Genomic DNA, 25,091 nt, shown 5'->3' with positions numbered 1-25,091 from the left:
AAATGACCAACTAATCATGGTTGTCATCAAACCTTTCAAAGATAATTGCTAATAAAGCGTGTACAACCCCATAAAATTACTTTCCACACAGAAACGAATCTACCAGGACAAAGAATTGTGTCTATGATAAATTAATTAATTCATTCTTTTTCTTTAAAAAAGACTGAAAAGTTTTTCACCCAGCGAAAAATTCGTGAAATTAACTAAGCTTATCATTTGTTCTATTACTTTAACAAATATCTCGTGAATACAACTTCCAGATTCAATGACAGTGTTATATGACTCTGTTTACCTAAGACGTTCTGTTTAGAATATTATAGTTATTTTCTTGCCATTGACAACAGGCTTATTTCCGATTAGTGTGAAATTATAATGAAAGGTAATATCTGATAGAAGAACTTGAAATTTTGACAGAAAATCGATGTGTTAATGTGATATTTGAACTTTCATGAAAGCATCGAAATATGTCGCTTTTCATTAGATTTACAAATTTGTTTGCCAAATCGCTAGTCCTTCAAACTGACTGATAGATTTTCCTGCAATTAAGACATCAAGTTAAAAAAAAGTTTCATATCAATAGGATTTCTTACACTGAAGCTCTTGCAATAAAGACGATACCTAAAAAACTTTGATATATACATTAAAAACCTCTTCCAAAGTGGTTAACATCCAAAAATAAACGAACTTAATTGTGTACTTAAATAAACAACCCACCAATAACGATAAGCCTATTGAATATCTCAAACTAACCTCAATTTTGTGACCTTTTTGAGTATTTTGGTAAGATTATAACTTTTATTTGCTACATGTTTAACGTTTAGATAATATCACCATCAAAAAATACCATTTGGCTTCGACAGAGGTTATTAATGTTACCGATATTACAAGCTCTTTTGAATCCTTTAATCCTGTTAAATTCTTCGAAATAAACTGTACAATTTCAATAAACCTGCCATTATTCGTCACTTCGCGATAAAATCAACTAATAAAGAGTTCTTGTATTGTATTTTGATTGAGTTAAGAATGCAAAGTTTATGTAAAACACCATGTTCAAATTGTATGGCTTGTGTTTCCTCACTATAAAAAATGGCATATATTTCTCTGAACTGTCTTGACATATCCATGATTTGGAATATAAAATGTGTTATGGTATCACATTAAATAGTTCATGAATATTCATGAGTGAATAATTAGGTATTAATGTCATCAAATTTCGTCGAAAATTTTTTTGACTGATCTATAGACTAATTTAACTAAATTGGTATGTTGTCTGGCAGCAGTTTGTTTTCAAAATTAGCACTTGTGTCTTAATATGTCTTGCTTTACTACCACGCCATGGAGATAGATAGCGGAAAAGAATGACATTGAACGGCATATAATAAGCTGTTGATTATTAGGAAATTGATTCAAATGTACATTAAAATAGGTGTATCTTGTTTAGTGGATTATATAAAATTCGATAGTCTCGGCTTTAAAACTGCTCATCAATACGCCATGAAATCTCAGCTTTTTAACCATGTGTTCAATACAGCACGATTTAATACTTATTTTATCTTGCCACAGGCTGCGATCAATTCATTAAAAATCGCCGTCGGCATTTGAATGGCCCCATAAGCCTTGTAATACCAATAATCGAAGACTGCGTATTAGGAAAGAAGGAGTGCTTTAAGAGGCGATCAATGGGTATGAAATTATCGTTGAGCTACTCTGATTCAAGTGGGGAAATAAGGAGAATAATAATCCATCTGAACAAGTTCTCTTGTAGCTTGTCCTTCAACAAACAATCATCTAGTTTCATGTGAACCCACCCTTCAACTAAGCATCCTTTTCTATCATTACAGAATCAATTAGGTAAAATTCTAATTAAAATTTCTGTTTCTTGTCGGGGGAATGTCAGAGAAACGATATGGAGGTCACAACTTTGGCTCTCGTTTTTAAGACCATTAACTAATTTATTCCATTCAGAACTGATTGAAGATGGAATGGTAACAGATTAGTATGAGTGATCTAAAGTAGTAGAATATACTAATATCATACGTTAATCTGGTACTTTTTTGGTATATATTTTATATTAAATTGTCATTAAGTGTATAGCTAAAAATCACGTATCGACTATTTAAAGTCTAAGAACACAAATTACTACAACCCACTCAGCCCGACAAAACGGGATTTAACCGCCTACACTAGATTTCAAGCATGTCATTTGGGCTACTAAGGGAGGATGCACACCACGATGGAGTTGTTTCCTGTGGAGTGGAACGGAAATTGTATTTTGTTTAATAAGAATAGTCATTTCCATTTTACATTGGAAAAGGTAACATAGAGTAGAGCAATCAGCGTAATTAGATTTGGCCTATGTTGTTTTCGGTTGTATACAAATGGGAAAGTAACCTCTTGATTGAATATTTCTGAAAAAGCCGTTTTTCTTGATGGAATCCATGAAGTCATCTCGATCTACTTCGCTCGCTTAAAGTGTATTTTAATTTAGCAGGTTCACCATATGGTTTAACGTAGTGCCATATCTGTCTCTCTTATTAATATAAATTTCTAGAAATAATTATATTAACACCACAAATATGATTGAAGACTTGAACTGTGTCAGGACATGGAATATACGTAAAGAAATTCAAATCCACTGAGAGCATTATTATATGGCATTTGTTAGTATGCCTGTGGAAATAGAGTGAAAAATTTCTCTCTTAAATTAATCATATTTCAATTAAGTCAAATGATATATAACATAGAAGTTAAAACTTATCTGAAACATGAGAGTTCAATCGTTCTCTTTTAATCTTATTGTCGTTTTCTATGTAACTAACTTATAAAGGGGTTTTCAAGTCCTTTTTTTAGTGTATTGTGATAGTGACGTCATAAAACGCTTAGTTAAAGCGGATTATTGCAAAACCCACATTCGTCTGACTGAAAATTGGAATGTTGGAAATCGATGGTATCAGTGTTCACGATACACATAAAATATTTAGAAAAGCTCTGTATGATCTGACAAACCTAGTAGCTGAAGGGCATCGTGGGCGCTGGAACCTAATATACAAACAAATCAAAGTGTTAACCCTAACCATTTAGGTTGTGGTCGTGTTGATTGCTTCGCGTGTTCCCGTCTTATACAAGGATGATATCTTGTGACCTTATAGACCATGAATAAAATAACATGCAAATGTCAAGAACCAAACTACAATTATTTGACTTCAAAAGAACTCCGCGATGCCTAGAGCAAGAGCGTGAATGTTTTATGAATGGAATTGTACAATGTTGTTTCTTCCTAACACAGATGAATTTACTTTTCCTTCTAACCGCTGTAAATTCATTTTTATCAAAAGGTAAAAACGTACATACTTGATGTTGCACGATCAATTAAAACCAATTTTTTCGCACCATCCGAACAACCGTCAGTCTCTTCCATCTTCACAATATCTAGTTATCACGAACTTCATACTTATACCTTGACTGCAAGAGCCACTAGTCTTGTATCACAGTATGCAGCGATTGAGTAGATTGTACGCCAGAGAATAAGTAGGAAGTTCGTAGTAGCTTGGCATCGTAAAGATGGTCATTTTCCATGTCTAATTTTTAAACAAACCGGGTTAATAAACTTTGAAGAGAGATGAAGATTGTGATTCAGATATAGAATTCAAATCCCTTTAACTATTTCAAAGCGATATATAAGGTTATAACGTTAACAGTGATGGATGTGGAACATGTTTTGTTGGTAGATCCAACAGATTGAGATGGTGTTTAATTGATTCAGGCTAGACAAAATGTGTGTCCTGACAAATATAAACATGTCACAAAATAAGAGATAAAAGAATGAAAATAGTAGATTAATATTGTTCACATTACGTAATAATAAAATAACAGTACATTTTGACATTTTACTACTTATTTCCGTCTATCGGCGTAGGTGATAGAATTTGAACGTAACTCTCTAAGGTGAACGATTCTTTGAGATAGTTTTCTTATTCGACTTTACAGGCATTAACGCTTTGCCGTTGGGATAGGAAAAACGGTCTGCGTGCTGTCAGTGACTCAACTAGATGAGGGGATCTGGGGGCACGTGGACTTGGTTCAACCCGTCCCTGTATTAGTTAAGCCACTGTGTGTTACAGGATGAGCAAGTCAATATTTCTCGATAGTTGGAAAATTGCATTAACGCCGTAATACATCGCTGCTTGATAAATTATTCTACTGCACAGTGCATCGCTTTAAAAAATTCCACATTGTACTCATGTTATACGGGTCACACATGGACCTTGACCTCGAACAGGTTCCTTATATGTTATCTTTAAAAAGAAAATGCATGTTAATTTTGAAAAGGTCAACTGTGAAACAACTTTCTTTCTCATTGTAATTAGCCTATTTGAACTTTGAAAACCAGTTCGTCCAAATGCGATAATTTCTAAAGTGTTGCGTATACAATTTCACTAAAAGTAGATTCCATGTATGGTTTATTTTTTTGCTAATAAAAGTTCACTTTGTCCGCCATTACAATTCGAAACATGATAACCGGAAGTTAAAAACTTGAATTGTCCAGATGTCATCTACAAAAATCCAAACAGGCTGTTTTCAGAAATGATTAACATGTTCTTACTATTCCATGAAGCGTGCGTTTTTTGCATAGCTTTGTCCTCCAACTTAGTTTCTCTATACTTTCATGTAACAAGGCATAATAAAAGGTTTGAAAAATTAAATCGAAAATGTCTTTTTCTTCGTTTTATTTTGATATTATTCAGATCATTGCTGTTAAAGGTTAATGAAACGTTCAACAATGGTTCTTTAACGGTAGTTAACCACTATGACCTTTTTGAGCTTTGTTTAAAAAGACCAATATTTTTATCAATTAAATAAGCTTGTTTGTATTTTGTTGTTTTTCTCTAGTATTTTCTAGTGGAGTCTTGCTGGGAATTGAATACTTTCCCCAGTTAAACAGGCTTAACGAGTCGAAGTCTTAAAGAAAGTTGCTAAGAATTGATCATCGTAATTGTCTTCTGTCATTGATGTATCCAATAATCAAATGATATAAAAACACAAAAACAGACATGATTTCATTGAGGTTTTTACGACTTGCTGGCTGCCATCTTGGAATGTTTATGAGGGAGTGTGTTGTGGTTAAGGAGATGATTATGATGTTACAATGGTCGTTACTAATCATTATATAATCATTTACAATTTTTATTGCTCCTCATTATTTCAGTCATCAGATACTTGTGTAATATCAGAATAATCTTGAAATGGCTTCTTTGCTTCATTAATTCGTCGTCTTGGTCGCCATTCACCTTCCCGTGGAACCATTTTTGAACACATTGTGCGTCAAAGGGGTCTGGCTTCTGTGAACACAGATAGATCCGGAGACCGTTACACTGTAACCTGCCTATTCGTTTACTAGTATTGTGTGCAGAAAGTTTTCTCCATGCAAATCTTTATCAGCACTGTGTTTCAAGACGAGCTTGCATTGTCAACAACAAACGGTCATTGTGCCATACTCCTTCCTATACTTTACGACGCTATCTTAAGCAGAACAACAACTCCATTTTGGATCTGGTAACGTCATTCAAATCCGATATACAATGTGACCCAATACATCTTGATGTTATTGTATGATGTTAATAGACCACATGCTAATAATTCAGATAACATAAACGATGTAAATTCAGCTACTGACCTATTGTCTAATTAACAGACCATAATAAACAACTGATCATTCAATATTTATGTGGCTATTTCCTCCGACCAGTGCCATAATGACTGAATGGAAGATTGGTTATATAGGGTATTATTACATAAATGTTAACATAATATAAGAGTGTTGTTATAGTCGGCTGCACCATCTTTATGTGTCTTGGCGTCTCGGACTACAATCAACAATCAAACAGTCATAATGGCTGCATGAGAGATTGGTTATACAGGGGAACTTTACATGAAATTATTCAATATAAATGAGATACTCCTGCTCCCCTCGCCAGCTTACTTTAATCCAACATTGGTTTCTGTGCTTTCTGTTTGCGTTTAGTCAGTGACTCCTGACTCTGATTGTGGTTTTGAATTAAAATTACACGAAATTAGAACAGGTAACAAGAAACCGGCTGTTTTCCCACCACCCACAAGTCAATAACGGTATCGAAATTGAAGTTATGAGAAGTATAGGATGTCAGAAACAGCGTGGTCCTTGGGCTATCAGCAATCAGTTCATAATTGGACATAAAGTAATTCAGACATTGGGCACTTATAGTATAAGTATTACTAAATTGGTCAAACTAGCTTGCGAGACGTTAAGGCGTTTTAAATAACCATATATAGTTAACCCTCCAGCTTGTCAAGGTTGTGGCATATTTACTAAATTAATAAAAGCACTAGAACATTTGACGAATACCGGATGATCTTACATGGTGCTCCTATCAAACATAATTAGAGTATTTAATACTCAAATAGCTCGTTTAATGCTATTATTTATACTGAACACATACATATTGTACATCTCTAGACAATGAAATGACAAAGGTGACAGAAGGACAGCACGATATTTGTCTTTATTCTGACTTATCATACAATGGATATGAATCAACTCTAGCATATTAACTTTAACATTAGTGCTTAAACCCTGTGCCAGTGCCTACTGTTCGGTGGCTCACCTGGATGAGTGTGGAACCGTCGACTGAAGTTGGTTTGGGCCCCTCCCCCGGGCTTGTTTTTTTTAGCTAACCTCTCTGTAATTCAGCCTGTTAGTTGAGCATTTAAAACTTCAATTAAAATTAAAAAAAAACCCTCATTTATATTTTACTGTTTTCTTAATTTAATTAGGCTATTATTGTATACTTTATTGGGGACCCGTAGACTTGGTTTTTACCAGCCCCTATGATGAAGTCTAACCTCTTATTATCCGTAATGCGCTAACTCTATCTCTCTCTGAGGTCCGCGTGCAGATTTAATTCTGATGCTAAGACTACCACCACTCGTTTATTAATTAAATATACGTTGTAACTTCTGTCACATCTGTGGTAATTCTCGGCATACAATCCCACACTCACGGCAAACTTTAATATTTTTGAGAATTCGGTTAGCTCTATTACAATTATCTGTACTCCTTTACCACAGAGAGAATGTGCTTCCATTCATTACATATTTGAACTTTATCCACTATATACAATATTTGCAGGAATATAAACAGCAGTGTCTTGTTTTCAATATTCTTGTCAGGGGTAATTTCCCAAAAGCCTAATGATCCTGTATACAAGACAAAGTTTTATAATCATGAGCGGCTTAGCGTAAACGACTGTATATAGATATATTTTAATTGACATTATAACAATGGAAATACAATAGCGTCATTCTTACTTAACGTTTCCATTCTCGTAAATTATTAATACGCTGGAATGAAGCAATGCAACTAATGAAAACGAATTGTTTCCGACACAATGATCGTTATTCAAATTCTTTTAACACAAGTTTCAAGTCTTTCTGTTTAAAGGAATACCTAAAAATGATTGGACCGAATCTGTAACTTTTGAAATGGCATTGTCTGTTTTATTTTGTCAAGGGACCACTGTTAAGTAATTGTATTATTTCATTCATCCTCAATAAACATTTTTGTCTCCGAAAAAATTACATTTAGTTAAATTGCCTCCGTCTGATGTTACAGATACTTATTGCGTTGCTGATTATAGCTTGAGAGATAATTGGTGACATTTTGTAAGTGTACCTTAGTGCCAAATTACGTATCTCAATGCCAAGTTGCTTATTCGCTTACCATTTTCAAGTTGTTAACCTTAATGAACATTAAATAGAGTTTAACGTCGTATTTTTCTGTACTTGATTAGGTTAATAAAATTGGGGGTACTTGAATGCCAAGATGTAGTTTGTAAAACAATGTTGTGTATGTTAATGCCAAGTGGCGAACTCTAATGAATTGGATTTTTCTTCACCTGGTTTTGGCAAGGGGAAACGGATATACTTTGTAACACCAAACGGTACAGACTCATTGACATTTTGATTGACAAAAGTGGCTATAAAGTCTATCACGAAACAAATAAATCCTTTGATTGAAATCACTGCCAACATTTTGTTCAAGATATCATAAAACTACAATCATATTTTACAATAAAAGGGAAAATATCAATCATAATTTTTATTTCGCTGTTTTCATTCAAGCTTTCAAGTTTTTCATCAGGTGAAATAAAGGTGGTATCAGATCGACTTGGCGTCAAAGCATCTTATTAGATACTCATACTGAAAAATTGATGTACTGTTAGTACATGCAACTACATGATGGTCGTAGATTCCGACCGATCATATCGTTGACGAGATTCAGCTTTTGCAACTGAAAGGTGGCAGCTAACTGGTGACAACTGTGGTCTAGTTTAGATTGACGAGATGGTTACCAGTAGCTGATAGTCATAAAAAGTCGATGAAAATCCAGTTTACTCTTGGATTCTGCCAGTGATAAGGTCGACCTCGAAGAGTTGATTTTGTCTCATTATCTTGCTACTTGTTGTGATGTTTTAAGGTGTTGTTTTTCAGTTTTAAGTGGAATTAACAGGATATTGTTGATGTTAGTAGATTGTGTTGTTATTTTTACCAAATGTCAGAAAAAGATCATGATTATCATCAATCGGATTAAAACTGTATCCATGCGGATTGAACATAGATTATTTAATTAACATGACCATGGACAGTTGGAATGTATGAATCTAGCTATTTTTGTAAATATATTAATGACTTACTTTTACAGTTTACCATATTTGTAACATCTAGCTACTTTAAAATGTACCGTCATCATTTAATTGTATAATTTATGAACTTCTTATTTGCCTATAGCTAAAGGGTCGCAAGAGAATAAATCATTTTTATTATTATTATGACTTTGACTTAATGACAATTATACGGTTTTCTTTGCATTGTACAGAGTACATTTTTTGTATTATATTGTATGTAGAATTTCAGGACTAAGACGAAAGAAAGATTATTTCTCTGATACTCTGTAATATTCCAAAAAAATATATTTCTGTTTAATATTTATTTGGCTAAATGTTATTCTTTGTGTTTTTGTTCTCAAGATATTCCAACTATATTGCGACACTGCTTTGTTGGTTTCACGTGTAGAAGAATTCGTCCGAAACAGATGAGATTGATGTTCATACGAAAGTTAAATTGATGTAATGGTATTTATCATCTTAGCATTCCGTTGCCAATAATCTTCCAAGACGTGACTTCATACCACATAGCCATATCATAATCATATAAATTACATTCAAATATTCCATTTATACTGATTGTATTGTCCGTAACTTCATTAAGTTAATCCCTTAATCCAACCAAATATAAACTCTTTGATACGACATCTGCCAACATGTAGAGAATGTTCTAATCTGAATATAAGTCTTTCTTCAAAGAGATAAACCCTGAAACACGATTGAGTGAAACACTAAGCGTTAAATGTAATGGACTGATATCACGGAATTAACAATACTAAGATATAAAAACTCAAGGAACATGATATGGAGGAAAGTTTCTTGATGTAAAGTGGTTTTACTAATAACGGTTAAATGAATATTTCGTTATCAGATTTACAACTCGACTGTTTTTTGAGAGAAATCGAATGTTCATTCACAGTTGTCAAGATGATCTGATTTGTGTCGCTTCACATTATTGACTAATATACCTTTTAGAAATATTCTCAATGAGATCCACATCACGTTCCATATCTCAATAGTTAGAAATTGAAAAAAGCAAGGTCATGTCGACGTCCTGCTAAAATTCTCTTTCAGTGCACAATATCTGATTTAGTTGCAAAATTGGAAGGTGAAATATGAAATTAATTTCATGAGGAGTAAATTGTCATTGAAGCAGTTAATCTTTACAATACGACACATACTATTACAGCCTTGCTTCAATGATGGGTGAAGTTCTATAGAGACAAACAATTCAGTACTGAATAAAATGATTCAAAAACCGTAATAGGGAAATCCAGCTATCACCATTAATAGCAAGACTAAATAATGGTAGAATGCAGTTTGCTTGTGCTGCTATTCAACTGCCTTACTTCTCTTACCGGAAGTACTTCATTGAAAAAAAAAAACAGACGTGACCTGTGACCTACCATTACATCGATTTTACATCTTCTAATTTCCAGTTCCACGTTAACCGACGTTGTTTTATTGGCCCAGTTCTCACTAAATGGACATTAGAAAGTAGCAATCTTTAATTGTGTGCTAACTACCTGACATACAGCACGAACTGTCATACCGCTAACTAATTGATGAAATGCTGTAGGTCACTATGTAAAGCTGATGTGTTCTTGACAAAGGTCATTCCTTAACATGATCTCAACTTCATGAAGAACACGATATGCAGTGTACAAAAAATAATTTTAAAGTTCCGCTTTCTGTGGTACATGATTCCGATCCAACTGCAAAACGTATATCTATTCCTACAACAAACCGGGTTGATTCGATAATGCTCTGTCGAAGCATTCGCGACAGAGGGCATATTGAAAACAAGGCCGAAACATTATCATATATTAAATATTCTTCTGCGAAGAATAAAAAATCGCCTTAGTGAACCCTGCTTTTCAGAAAGTATGAGAGTTGACTATACCAGAGGCTCATTTCTATTTTATAGAAAATCGACAAAAAGGAAAACTAAGCTAATGACGAACAACATTTTGACCCTGCCCTTAGTAGAAATATTGATTAAATCATTTACCATATGCACACCGTTAATCAAATTACCGTGATCCTGTATCTGACCATTAAGTAAACTTGGAAACTACCAGTGCCTCACATAGTCTACTATTACACATTCATTATCTACCATAATTACATTAGTCTTTTAACTTCTTAAGTATCTCCACCTGCGTTTTCTTACTTGTGGATCAAATTTAACATCAGGGTCAATGTTTTAGCTAATCGGCCATCTTTTATATTATGGTATCTGCGTATACGTCTGTGTTTTCTGTTAAATAATCACCTAAATTTTAGTGCTTCTGTTCCTTAGTTTTGATCAAATGAATTGAGCCATTACGGTCAAGGTTTTGTGCCTTCTTTTCAAGCAATATAATTGGGCATGAGATCTCAACAGGAGTGTGAAGATACTTGGAGTCATATTATATAGGTTATTTAATGGCAGCATAAGTTTTAATGAATTTAGTTTATTTATCGCATAATGATTATACACTCCCCGTAATTCTTGTCTCCAGTTTGCCTCTTCAATGGTGAGAACGAGTAAATTAACGATGAATTGCTGTGGGCTAAATGGCGGCAACTGTCCATGTTTATACAGTAGTAAATGAATAGATCCTTCAGGCGATATGTAAATATCAACTCTAAATTAATCACTTTAGTATTCAAAGGGAACCTATGGACAACTACCATTTTAACCAAATACGAACAGTGACATTTGTATGAATTATTAGGTACGGGAAGTCTTTCCCTGTGTGAAAGGATAAGAAATTTGAAAGTTGGTGGTGCAAGTCAGAAGAAACGTCACTGTATACGAACATCAAACTGAAAATTATACCATGATAACATTACAAGAAGCGAATAGTATGTGGATCCCCATGGAGACAGAGTTGACAAGTCTATCCATACTGAAGCATTTATTCCAAAAACTGAATAAGATCGACATATATAATTGATAAATCCAGGTACATACCCACTGGTTTAAAATATGGTTTTAAGTGTTACAAGATAACAATGACAGAGCTCAAAGACAATTTCATGGCCTTCACCATTCTATTGCATGATAGATCATAAGCTACATTATAACTTAATGATAATTTACTTGTTAGCGTATTGTAGGTATTTAACTTCAAAGTAAACGTCTGTTTGTTACGTCAACTTCCGGGTGTTTGAATGCTGATCACAACCTTCCGGTTAATCATTTCCGGTTGTTAAACATTGTATCAGTCAAGACAATATCAATATATATACTGCTTGTTTCACGAACTATCAAGATCATTATAAATTCATATCTTCCTCTTATTAAAGGTGATAATATAAGCTGGGAATTGATTCAAAACAAAGGATTTCGATCCGTGATTCATAAGATTAGAAGATAAAAAATTATTATGAAATGATTATGACTGGGAGGCAGAAGTAGAACACGACATCCAGCTGAGCGCTCGATAAACTATAAATACAACCAATTGTTACGGCAGTTTTCTTCGTAAGTTTGAATGGTTAATTACTATTTTGTTCTAGTATAATTGAAGTACAAGTATTCAAGTAGTAAAATAGGGTTGTAGGTTGAGGGTTATTTCGATGAGGTTAATGACCCGCCTTTTAAAACAAAGTATCGTTAGGTTAGTAACACTTGTACCTGAAGGGAACATGGTGAAAATTAAGGATACGCCTATGCCTTGACACTCAATAGTAGTATCAATCTACCCTTTTGAAGGAATGAAAAATGTAGTGGGAATTCCGACTATAGGCCACTAGGATATGTACCGGAACAGCACCGGAACGTAACAAGAAAAACATAAAGGATACACCCATTTCCTCAAATCGAATGTAGGAAATAGTTAGATTGAATTATCAAGATGAATGATCATTATCAGCCTATATTCCCTAACAATGAAAATTATTTTTGGAATTCCGACTAAAGGTCCAGACATGCACTGGAACAGCACCGGAACGGAACAAGAGGAACACAAAGGATACACCCATTTCCTCAAATCAAATGGAAGTGATGGTTAGATTGTAATAGCAAGTTGGTTTGAATGGCCCTTTTTAGCCTACCTTTCCAAACAATGAAAATTGTTGTTGAAATTCCGACTAAAGGTCCAGAAATGCACTGGAACAGCACCGGAACACAAGAGGAACACAAAGGATATATCCATTTCCTCAAATCGAATGGAAGTGATGGTAAGATTGTGATAGCAAGTTGGTTTGAATGGCCCTTTTTAGCCTACCTTTCCAAACAATAAAACTTGTTGGAATTCCGACTACAGGTCAGTAAGATATGCATCGGAAAGCAACAAGACGAACACAAAGTATATACCGATTTCCTCAAATCGAATGGAAGTAACAGTTAGATTGTATTGGCAAGTTGGTCTGAATGGCCCTTTTCAGCCTACCTTTCCAAACCCTTTAAAGTGGTGTGGGACTTCCGACTATAGGTCAGTAAGCCATATTCCAGAAGAGGAACTAGTTACGGACACGCCATTCCCACGCATATTCAATTAGTGTGGTCATTATATTTGTTATATTCATCTTCAAGAGCTGTCAAGAACGCATTATAATAACCTTCATCACATATCCATGAAAGCAATTAGGAAACGGAAAAGAGTATGTAAGGCAAAATAGTGGCATATAGAATTCAGCATATTGTTTACCCTATGGATATAATGCACATAATGCATATAAAGTAGAAACATACTACTTGCATCATAATTGTTTGAACAGTGTGTACAGGTTTGAAAGAATTCTCTCACTACAATTTTACAACATAAATGGTGAGATCCTTTCATAAAATGATTGACAATTTTATCAGATGAGACTAGAGTCCAATTGTACTATCATTCAAAGCATGGTTCTACGACAAAGTGCAAAGTACACGTATATTAAGCAAAAACATCAATTGATCTTAGGTGTAATTGGATCTAACCAACAGTGTATTTTAAATATTAACAATAGTTGTTCCATCAAAGTGTCATATCACCCCGTGGGTGGAAAATGAGATTCAGAACCAGGAAAACATTTCTGTATTTATGGTATGTAGGTAGATTTAATAGAATAAAGAACTCTTATTGAGGTCGCAATAACTCGTATGGACTTGTCGTTTGCACTCCAAGCTCAAAAGACCGTGCACTAAGTAGCTTCTGAATACAAGAAATAGCAATACCGTATTCGTTTCGAAACCATATCATATCAGTTCTTATTTCGGGGATAATGCGGATCTTTATGTAAAGAAGAATTAAAACCTGTTTTACAGATTTCAATGGTTGCTGTAGTCTGTGGTCAATAACGCAATTCGGTTTTATTAACCAACTGAAAAAACTGCACTTAAAGCCATGTTGACACAACATCATCTACTTTGCAAACTTGGGCTCTTACATTTATGGTATCATTCAGTAAAACAACTCTATTGGTAAAATTCTAGACAACGTTTCGACGTGTCCCCCTCATCGGTCAATTAAAAACTAAATGCCATCTTAAAACCCAATGCAAGTAGGCCTATCTGAAATTTGTTATTTTCACAGGGGACACAATGTTATACTGCCACCCCCACCAACATCCCGATTTAAATTCATAAAGGTGTGTGTCCTTTTCTTTATAAGTTCAACTGGTTGCCGTTGAATTAAAAAAATTGTTCTTCAAAAGAGTCTTAATAAAACTTTAATTATCATTTGCAGACTGGATCCATTTCGAAACATTTCTTAATTTCAGAGAAAAATCAAGCCACGTCTTAAGATATAATTACATTCTCTTTTCGAATGTAAAAGAAAAATTGAGAATTTATAAAGGTGAATACTTTTAGGTTATAAGATAAAAGAAGTTAACGGAAATGTTCCCTCGGCAATGGAAAATAATTGTCTTGGATAATATTTGGTTTCCGTTGAAGAATAAGGATTTGCTCAGAGTTCGTAGATGCTTGAATATAAGTAGCAAAAGGGAATGATTCATAGTCTGAATGTTAGTGGTATATCGACTATGACTTTAACAACTTTACCCTTATTTACTGCATTACATATACCTATTATAGTCTAAATACATAATGCACCAGGAATATTCTTCTAGCTTGTTGACGTATACATTTGTAGAATGAACAATGCACATCAGCGTAGAAATCCAAAACTACCTTAGATTACTGAAATCTAGATCTTGTATCTTACGGTTCCAAAAATATCATCGTTTTCCCCTGAATTATTGTCAGGCACTAAACCACGTAGCCATCATCATTTCTGTCCTTAATCGACATTCCGCGAGATCTCAAAGTTCCAAAGTTAAGCTTTGAATTTGTTTTTCATCAACAATTAATTCAACTTATCCCGAATAGTCTATAATTCATTGTCACTTTTTCATTCAGTAAAATAAGTCCAAGATAAAATATATTAAAAACCCGTATTGACCATAGTTTTCAGTTCCGGCAGGCAAAAACCTCGTTAGTAAATAAGTTTATAGATAAATTCAACAAACAAAGTAGTACAAACCTGGTACCAATACCCTAGGGCTTTCACTGTTATATCTATACTACTCTCAGAATATTTCTCTAGCAGTTTAGACCAATATTAAAACACGATTGTTCTCCTTTCATTCAAGGAACAAACTTTAGTATTCATTGACCAAATTTACCCAGATGTTACTAGTGTCTGGGCAAATTAAAAAAAAAAATTTTAATATTGTCCATCATTTTTATGAGAACCGGAGTAGTTAGTCTTAAAATATCTTTGCGTTGATGGAATATATCATGAAAGCACATTATGTCTTGGATTTACAAAAGACAATTTTTAACTTGATTGGTTAAAATGTCTGGGAGGGAAATGTGCTTCTTTTCAATGCCAGCACACAAAAATATATATATTTTTATCAACGCAAAGACAATTTAATTCTCTCAAAAAATAAAGAAAAAATAACCCCAAAATTTGCAAATGCCAAACTCCTTAATGTACCATCATATAGTTCTTTTTTCCCAAATTAAATCTGTTTAAATGACAGCCCATGACGCAGAATACCATGTGGTATTCCCTGTCTGTGACACCCAACATAAAATTTACTATTTCATCAGTTCCAAACAAATAAAAATGCAGACACATCCTATTAACTTATATTTCACAAACGTTTCTACATTTTACAGCTGAGAGAATTTCTAGCTGGAACTAGACGCAGGTAATGACAGGTAATCACTGTATCAGACTACCTGTAATTGTTTCTTCCCACAGAGCTTTGACCTTCACCCAAGTATATATCACATGCTTTGAAGACACTGTCAAATATTGAGTATTTCAAAAGAGACATCAAATTTCAATATGTGGGAGTAATGACGTGTTGACCTTATTGTCTGACGGATTATATCATAAGGAAAGATTTTCTACCAATTATAAGGAAGTTAATATTATATATATTATATTATATTATATATTATAATCTTATATTAGCATCCTTAACAATTCTTAATGAGTTAATAACGTTGCACAGCATGAACCTCGGAATATGTATACAAAAACATTATTTAAGATTCTATAACTCACAAATAAAGAAATTGAAACGTAATTTTAAAAAGTTTGATGTTTTGTGATATTAATTTTTTGTTATAAGAACATTCACTGCTGTAATGCTGATCTAGCCGGAAAGACATGAATATTGAAAGCAACCATTTTATGCTTGGTGTAACGATAACGTAAAGCAGACATAAATTGATGTTACAAAACCGTCTAATTTGAACACGATTTTAATATCATTATAAGCAGACCTTTCTCAAGGCCACCTTGTTTGTGATGGCCAATTCTTTCTGATTCTCTACAGGGTGAATTGTACTTACCTTAGACATCATTCGAAATAGACTTTGAAACTAGTGAAAATGATTGGCCAAGTTAAAACAGTAGATTTTTAGATCTAATGCACTTTTTGTATTCTGCTGGTGGTAATTTATACTTTTAACAATTTAAACCATGCCCTCTGGAGAGCTTGTAATATGGCCGACACACAAACCAACTTCCTTATCAGATGGGTACATTTTTAATTGAATTTAACGACAGAATACATCAAACATAGAGCAAAAGTTCAAATCAATGTTAGTTTTCTTTGTGTTTTTATCAACGTTTTTAATCTTTAATAACATCGAAGAAAGTTTGTTGAAACATTCATTGATCGGAAATAATTAAGGAAAATATACCAGGTACTGATTAGATATATTTTAATTAAACATCAGAATTGATTTGGTAGAGTGAGATACAATCTGGGGACAAGCCCACGATCTTACTTTTCGATATAACATGGCCAGGTCCAGAGAGGTGTAACAACATGTAAGGTACCAAATATATCTCAAACCTACATCGTGTGCAGGGCCACTCAGCCACATACTCAACCCATCCCACTCAATTCAACCCAACTCATAATCATAATCTAAGTGGGTCGGTGCAAAATATTTCTGAAAATGCCCCCCCCCCCCCCCTTTTTAAACACCAACACAAATTTATGTTCACGTATTTATGTATACTATTTTTGAAACTAGTTTCAGTTGTCCTGTAAAATGTATCTATTAAAACCAATTATTCACATTGCTCTACTTCCGCAATGGTTGAATATTTTAGCACAAGTTACTTCCCTTAAGACATGAAATTACCAATTTTAATCTTGTGTTGCCCCATAAACAATTCAATTTAAGCATTTATTTTGCACTTAAACCTAAACAAAGTTTCACAGAGGTGAATACGTAGGTGCGTTTTACCATATGATTTGCTTTGTTTCCTTGCACCTACTTTTGTCTTTGTTTTGACATTCGAATTGATTAGCGGTATAACACCATAAGTTATACTTAAAGCACCACAGATATGTATAGAACGTACAATCTTCAATCATTTCTTATTTTTCTTTCAATCTCAAAAAAATTATTTAAATATTCCTTTTTTTCCCTATAAATGTCAGAGATCTAGAAGAAAAATAATAGGAATTTTATAAGTTAATTTCTTTCTGTTGATTTAACAAGATGTAATAAGTAATTTCCTATCGAGATACGACAATATTTACTTTTCTTTCTCAACACGACGACAATTTGTGAACAGCCGGCTCTTTCACATCGTCTTCAATACATGAAAACTGTGTTACAACAAAACATAATGGCAATGTTAAGAGAACACACTTCTCTTTCTTAACTGTAATCGATGGTTATGAAAAGAAAAGTTTTTCTGACACTTCGAACTGTGTATTTTGACCATTCTTTATCAGCCGACTTATAAATAAATAATGATAACTAAATGCAGATCAAAGAGCACCGACACGGACGCAAAATGGACACCCACCGAGATGTACCGATATTGACGTGATGTCAGTGTCTAAATGATTGTTACAGACTTTCGATTTGTCTTTGACTGGAACAGGAATAATCTTTATGTCAGGGCGGTCTAATGTACCCCCTACTGTTCTGTCACACTACATTAGTTCCATTCAACTATCAAGAATCGTTGAAATTTCTTGAAAGCAAACGGTAGTTTTGCTTTGTCTCTTTTTCCAAGCCAAGGTTGATAAAATTGCAACGGCCTTCTTATCTGAAAGCTTTTCATACCGATACTTTCGAAAGAACATCTGAATGATAAGTTTTTACTAGCCTAAAATAAAATAATGCCCAGATACAATCTTCATTTTCTAACCCAAATACGCATTTGTTACTTGGGGCATAAAAAATGTGTACATCCAAAAGAGAAAACTGATATGTAACTATATAAAACATGTCTCAAATAAATATGTCACAATCAACAAGCCGAAGAATCGGTAAGGAGACATGAAGCAAGTGCAGCAACCATTCTGTATCAGATGAAAAATAAATATATGGCAAAATCAAGTCACCGCGACAACAGTATGCCCTTTCTGTCCAGTACATCTTTGACATCAGAGACATACTTAATGGAAGTTTCTCTATCAGCAATTTTAAACGTTATGATTATCTACAAGATACTACCCGTCTGAAATCGTAGGAAATGCAATGAGAAACAAAACGAACATATGCACCCTTAAATTATTATCAGAAGTCAGATCCATCGCTTAGTATAGAAGAAAAATCACAGTAGCTATAATTGACTTATTACCGGAGAACTAATAGTCTTGTTAAAATTACCAGCTTCTAGAAAGTGAAAAGGCTGTAGAGTCTTAATGAAATCAAAATTACCATCTTTTTACTCATGTCCATATTAAAGATGAAAAACACAGTCTATTTATATTATGACTACCAAACTCTAGGAATAGCTATAATATTTCTCAAGTCATATCGTTCTGACCTGAAGATGATCTTTTTTTCTACATCAAAATAATCTAATTTGAAAAAATACCTACATTTCAGACGGTTGATTTATTGAACGTGCAATGACAATTGGAAAGAACTACTGTATCGGCTGACATTTTCATTCTGTACGAAACCAAGCTACCTGTGTTTCGTCAATGAGAATTGTATTTAGTACGTACAAACTACTGAAGTTGGTTCTGGATGTGCCAGAAGATTGACATTCCACAGTTGTGGTACAAACATAGTTCAGCCGAATCTGCTAGGCCAAATTATATTCAGACACTTGAGCGGTGAACATTAGGGCCCAAATAACGATTACAGCTACAATTTGGTTTTTACAATGACCTGGTGATTGGGAGACAATTCAGACATTCACCCGACTAAATTGACAATTCCTTTATCAAAAAACTTTTCAACAGTTTTACATTGCCAGCACTAGATCAACAATGAATGGCCATGTCAAAAAGTTATTGCGTTGTTGAATTGGAATAACACTCAAACCCACTGCGATGTAATAATTATTTACAGGCAAATCATTAAATAAATCACCGGTTTATATTTGTCACAGTTTGAGTGGTTGAAAACAATGTCAGTAGGCCGAAAACTGGTATGAAACTTTCATGTGGTTTTATTAGCTGATCGAGCTATCTTCCAGATACCTTTATCAATATTAGAATGAAAGTTCGACGTTATATTTGTCAACGATTAAAATTAAGCAAACAAAAATTGTTTGTCGCGTTTCTGTATTTTATTTTCATTTGGCTCTTCGTAAAATCTGTTATTATTTTCCGTACTTTTTTTTCTTATTCCATGTTTTATTACACTTATTTATCCTTTTTTACATTGTATTAACTCTATAAAGATCTGATTTGTATCATACAATTAGGTCTATAAAACGAATGTAATGTTAAATATTTCTAATGAGTTTGCGTATTGACGGCCATTAGAGATAATTTGAAACAAAAAAAAAAACAGTCATTTATTACAATGTAAGTTAAACATATCTATTCATAATTAAATTCATTACGTTCAATCTGAAACAAGTCAAGTTTATTTTTTTTCTAAAAATCAAGCTTCTTATTAAAAGTTCTAACTAAAGTGTTTGTCAATTCTGACAGTTGTTTTATCACAATACAATGCTGATAGTTAAGGATAATGTTATAGCCATGCTGAACCAAGGATCGTATCGGACAAAAGACGCGAAAAACACCACCAATTTGACTCCAAGCCTAAATCACATACATCTAAGCTAATGATTAAGATTTGTCTGGATCAGAAATTTTAACGTACCGTTCCAGACAAGCAAACACGCCGTCGGCTACGGGGGCAAGGGGAAAAAGAAAAAACTGGATTTCCCATTGAAAACATTCTGACAACCCATTTCATCACAGCAGCTTTACACCACAATCCATTGCCCCTCCAGGTAATTACTTGCCCTAGTTTTCAACCTATTTCAACTGATAAAAGCCCACAAACATGGTTAATGATAATGATACCTTTAATATCCAAATATGAGATTGCGCAGTGTTACTTGATCTCTATGGATATTTTATCAATTTCACCTGAATGATGGTGACAACGTAGATTTCTTGAAACGTTGTGTACAATATGACGAAGGAGTAATAAATATACCATTGTGTTAAATTGTATTCCGTTATTTAGATATTTTGGAGAACTCGAGAAAAGTTGTAATAATGTCATCTTAACTTGGCGCTTTTCAAGGTTGTTTAAACTTTCTTGGCATGAACAAGTCATGTAATACTGATCTCATATTGAGTTAACCTCCTTTCGCCATTTTGACCATTAACAGACAAGGTGCTAATTACATTTAGAAAAAAGAGACAAGATTTTACTAGAGGAGAGTAATTGGAGAATGTCAGCTATGTTGAATTAAAATATGGGTTGAGATAACTCTACACTTATAATTCTAATGTCAGTATGAAGTTTCAATGAAAAAACCTTGCAATGCGAATTAAAGGTTTATTAGATGAACGAGGGCGTGGGATGACAGGAAAGATCCAATCTTTCCAACGGCAACGGGGAAAAAAAGGAAATGCGTCGCGAGAAAATTGCTTATTCAGTGATTCTTTTTTTCATGCCCCCGCTCGAGCTTTCAATCGAATATTTTAGCAACTGCCATCGGCAGATATTTAAGATGTTGGTTGTATCAAGCATTTCATGCCTGGGGCTTTTGCTTTAACAGCTTATACCGTAGCATAAATTTGAGTTATTATTTACAGGAAACAATTCTGAACGCTACTTGTTAAAGACGAACCACTATAACTTTGAAAATCCATTAGGTTCTCAATTCGGTGAAAAGACATGCCGAGTTTGATAGAAAATTATAACACTAGACTTTACTATCGAAGATATTGTGCTCTCTATTTTCAAAAACATCTCTTACGAAGAGCTTACATTGTTACATGTACTTTCTATGTGTTTTAGTTATTTTATGAAAATATCTTCCGAAATAATATTATTATAAGACAGTTTATCGTCATGTTTGAATAGAAGAATCACAACAATGAAGAGTGATGTGAGATACCACGAAATCAGACAACCATGTAATTTCTTTTCTGGTTTGAACTCATCTCGGTAGGCGTTCTGAGGTCTGGCAATCTTGGATCGTCATATTTCATTATTCCAGTTGATCCAGCTGTAATAAATTAATGGATTAGAGATATTCCGGCATTGCCAAAGGGTGTGAATAGGTGCCGATATATCCTTGATATATATTGACAATAAAATACTTTAAGTCTTTACCTACTGTTTACAAAAATATATTTATGTACAATATTGATAATCCAATTCAATTTAACGTAAAGCACATAAGCCAACGCACAGGCGTTTACAACTTTCGATTACCAAAATGGATAATCCTTGACCATACAACAATGCAATACAACGCGTTTTTTTAACTACTTAAAGGTTATGCTTTTTGTACAAAAAATTATTTTAAATTAGGTTCATAATTCTACGCACGACAATCTGAGCTTTCAATTACTAATTGTAGTACATAACGTTTAAATTGTAGACGGTATGATTAGGACATAACTTAAAATATTTCTATTAGTGAAACATTTATTGAAAATTGAAGGAAATTCACTTAGTCGTATCTAAATGAATATTATTAACTGAAATTAAGTTATTTTAAATTTAGGTTAAAGTCTCTCCGATCAATTAGAATCCTACAACATTAAAGTAATGTTCTTAACATCCAACTCGTCTTGTGGATATTAAGTTTCCAAGACCCAGAGAATTAGTCCGAAACTTGTTGACTCAATAATTACTGACCTTTGATAGTTATTATTGACGTGCTGACTCATTGACTACGGACCTCTGATAGTTATTATTGACGAAACTTGCTGACTCAATGACTACTGACCTTTGATAGTTAATATTGACGTAACTTGTTGACTTTATAACTACCGACCTTTGCTAGTTATTATTGACGTAACTTGTTGACCCAATAACTACTGACCTCTGATAGTTATTATTGACGTAACTTGTTGACCCAATAACTACCGACCTTTGCTAGTTATTATTGACGTAACTTGTTGACTCAGTAACTACTGACCTTTGATAGTTATTATTGACAAGAGTCGGTACGTGCTGAGTCCTGGGGAAAAGATTTCCGACTTTAAGTTTATGGTTCGCCATTTTCGGGGGTTGATTTGGGTCTTGAATGAATAGTCTTCAGAAGTTCATTCCAGAACTGAACGAAAATCGCATAATTCCTTAAAATAAAGCTAAGACTAGATTTCCGCTCTTTAGTTCTATAGATATCTTTCATATATATGTCTCAAGAAAACACGAGTCATCCTTTTAACTTTTTAACGTGGTTAATTCTTGACAGGCATAGAAACGCGGATATCAGGATTCAAAGTTCAGTGGTGAGCTGTGAACACTATTAAGGAATAGCTGAGGTAAAGAAAATCATTTTTCTGAGTATAGATTCGATTGATCAAACGGATGTCGAATCGGTCCCTCTAAGCTAGCCGAAAACCACCATAATATCCATCCGGTATATCACAGTCAGACAATTTCAGACTACAAGATAGACTTCCTCTTTCGGGTTAAATCCATCTAGTGTCAAATTGTCAGAGCGGGTCGGTGGAAATGTCAGGTGAAGCCATTATACGAGATTAGGTTTGCTTAAAAGTACTGTATCTTCCACTTCTATTTTAATATAGTCGTTCTGTGTTTCCATTTAATTGGTCAATTTTGTTGTTTTCTGTAATTAGTACGTTTTATGGTTATTAGTACAACCTTATAGTGCTTTTCAATTTGAGACTATTCTAACCAATGTCGTTAAAAATGCCTTGTGCTTTCTGAATGTTTTCTTTTTAAAAATACCAGACATAAAGTTTTATTTTTCAATCATCGCATACCCCACAATGCCGCGGCTGTGTAAAAGGTTTTTTTTCCTTTGAAAGAGATCAAAATCACAGCATCGAAAAACCAGACATGAACATGAAATAAAAAATTTATTGAAATTTTTCTTCTTTTCCTCACAGGTGCTCTGAGGCATATAGGCACCTTTCTCTTCATTTGATCCTCGCATACTATTTCAATATGGTGTCCACCAATAATGATGTAAGGCTGGAGGCGTTATTTGTCCGAATAAATAAACCAAGTGCTTACGATGCAAACCGCTAAACGAATATCATTAAAGCGAGGTCAATGTTCTATATATTCTTAAAAATACAACTGTAACTAATCCACTTTCGCACCAATGGCGTCTTGTTGTGGTAATGTTTTTGTATGAAAACAATATTTACCAAACAGTGTTATTAACTCGATGAGCATGTTTTTTATGAGATAAATTAGTAAATTTGAAAAGTTAATCAAGTAAAAAATTAATTAACTTAATAATACGTCACTGTCAGGCTAGAAGGAAAATAGTCTGAATCTTTATGTCCCATTACTCAATCCTTCGGCTAGTCTGCACATTAAGACAGACAGACAAATCACACAATGACCACAAAAACGGTAACACCAGGAACTTAAAAACTGCAAATGATATGCTATGACAGTGGGACGCCATTGCTCTTAAAAAAGGTAATAAAAAAGATAGTTATATCTTATAGTTATCTGGGGTACTAAAGACGAAAATACACCTGACACAATGGCTGTTGAAAAGATGGCAGCTAAATATAAGTGAAGTGTACTGCGTTACTTTAATCTGTAAAATGGTCGGCTTTTAACAAACATGGTTCGAATTTACAGATAACCGAACAAGACCAGATAGTAAGTTTCTGTTGTCAGAATGACATTGAATAATGCGTACCACTTGAAGACATTTCGAATGATGAAATAGTCTTGTTATCAAACCTGAAGTGTTAGAGAACTGTAGGTGGCACAAGAGTTGTGTTCTGTTGTAATGCCAAATATCAGTGAAGCGTATTGCATTGAGACCTATTAAATTTGGGAATGTGTCTGTTTTCCGAAGCTTTTCAGAGGTTTACATAGCAGCAATTTTTCTGTGATAGGATTGACAGTCAAATATCAGTGAAGCGTACTACATTAACCGTTCTAATTAGGTTATGAGGTTATTACCTAATGGAAATTTGAGGCAAAGAAGAGAAGTTTTTTCCTCTAAATTAACTTTGGTGACCTTCATTTTGAGTAACGTCTTCTATAATAATTAAAGTTTAGTTTTGACATTTGAAATGTAGAGTAAATTGGAATAGATCGAGGTCTAAAGAACAAAAAGCGATAGTTTTGAATTAAAAACTGTAGTCTAACGGAGAATCAAATATGAAGGGTACAAGGAATGTATGGATTCAAAAGGCTGACTTTAAATATGTCTTTACACATATTTTACTTACATACTGTCTTACATATATTCCTTACGAAAAAAATCATTATCGGGACAGCGAGTTGAAAATGAAGGTTAAACTTGCAGCATGAGACGTTGGACACTAAGGTAGAAAATTATATTGACGACTCGCCTTTTTCGGGACTCCGCCATAATGTACAAGGACTAATAAAAACTTATCCCCACACGGTATTTTCAACTTTAAAACAAGACGAACAATTGTCTGGTACGAAAGAGAATAAACTAGTTCTTAGTTAGAGGTATTGAAGGAATAATGCGATTTTCGTGCAGTTCTAGCACTATTCCCATCATATATGCACGGTCCAAA

This window comes from Lottia gigantea, assembly GCF_000327385.1.
Source record: "Lottia gigantea unplaced genomic scaffold LOTGIsca_20, whole genome shotgun sequence".
Taxonomy (NCBI): domain Eukaryota; kingdom Metazoa; phylum Mollusca; class Gastropoda; family Lottiidae; genus Lottia; species Lottia gigantea.
Note: the sequence above shows the minus strand (reverse complement) of the source record.